Genomic DNA, 1,533 nt, shown 5'->3' with positions numbered 1-1,533 from the left:
CAACATGATGAACTAACCAGTACCCCGGAGCTCTTATATGCCCCAAAACAGGGGAATGCCAGGGCCAAAAGAATGGGAATGGGTGGGTAGGGAAGTGTGGGGGGGGTATGGGGGACTTTTGGGATAGCATTGGAAATGTAATTGAGGAAAATACGTAATAAAAAAAAAAGAATCAATAAATGGCGGGCATGGTGGTGCACACATTTAATCCCAGAACTCAGGAGGCAGAGGCAGGCAGATTTCAAGGCCACCCTGGTCTACAAAGTGAGTTCCAGGACAGCCAGGGCTATAAAGAGAAACTCTGTCTAGAAAAACCAAAAAAAAAAAAAAAGAATCAATAAATGGGACCTCATAAAATTGCAAAGCTTCTGTAAGGCAAAGGACACTATCAATAGGACAAAACAGCAATCAACAGATTGGGAAAAGATCTTTACCAAACCTACATCCTATAGATGGCTAATATCCAATATATACAAAGAACTCAAGAAGTTAGACTCCAGAGAACCAAATAACCCTATTAAAAATAGGGAACAGACACTGGCCCCAAGGTTTGAGCCCAGGGGAATTGCCATTGGAGATGGGATGGGGAGAAAAGACACATGTGTGCGCACATGTGCACACACACACACACAAGGGGAGAGACAGATGTCTGAATTATATAGGGAGGAGACTCTGGGGGAAGGACAGCACAGCCCCTGGGCTAGAAAGTTCAAGGTTGGGGGTCAGGATATGCCAGGTAGGGACTGAGGGATGCTGGGAGAACCTGGAGGCCAGGTCTGCTCTGATATGTATAAAGCGTACCTCAATCCCTTGTCCCAGGGTCCAAAACCAAACACTCTACCCAAGTACAACTGATTTCTCACGTCTTTATCTGCATACGGGCTATGCAGGAACTAGCAATATGTGGATGTGCATATGTGTGAGTCTTGGTATCTTCCACCCTACACAAAAGTTACCAGCAATGGGAAGTGATGATTATTCCTGGTTCTGGAGGCAGAACTCTGTGAGTTTGAACCCTTGTCCTTGTATTTCATTTGTGCCTCAGATTGCTTGTTTATGAAAGGGTATTTGTACAGCACTACCTCATGAACTGGAACACCCAGCAGTCTAATGCTTGTAACTCTTATCATACAGCACCATCAAGGAATCAATAAAGTGCCTAACTCGTAAAAAAAAATGGGGAACAGAACTAAACAGGGAATTCTCAACTGAGGAAACTCAAATGGCCAAGAAGCACCTAAAGAAACGTTCAACATCCTTAGTCATTAAGGAAATGCAAATAAAAACAACCCTGAGATTCCACCTCACACCAGTCAGAATGGCTAAGATTAAAAACTCAGGTGACTTACGTATCAGAGTAATTGTGGCTTCATAGAATTAATTGGGTAGAGTACCTTCCATTTCTATTTTGTGGAATAGTTTGTGAAGAACTGGAATTAGGTCTTCTTTGAAGGTCTGATAGAACTCTGCACTAAACCCATCTGGTCCTGGGCTTTTTTTGGTTGGGAAACTATTAATGACTGCTTCTATTTC

This window comes from Mus caroli, chromosome X (assembly GCF_900094665.2).
Source record: "Mus caroli chromosome X, CAROLI_EIJ_v1.1, whole genome shotgun sequence".
In the NCBI taxonomy this organism is placed as follows: domain Eukaryota; kingdom Metazoa; phylum Chordata; class Mammalia; order Rodentia; family Muridae; genus Mus; species Mus caroli.
This window is presented reverse-complemented; position numbering follows the sequence as displayed.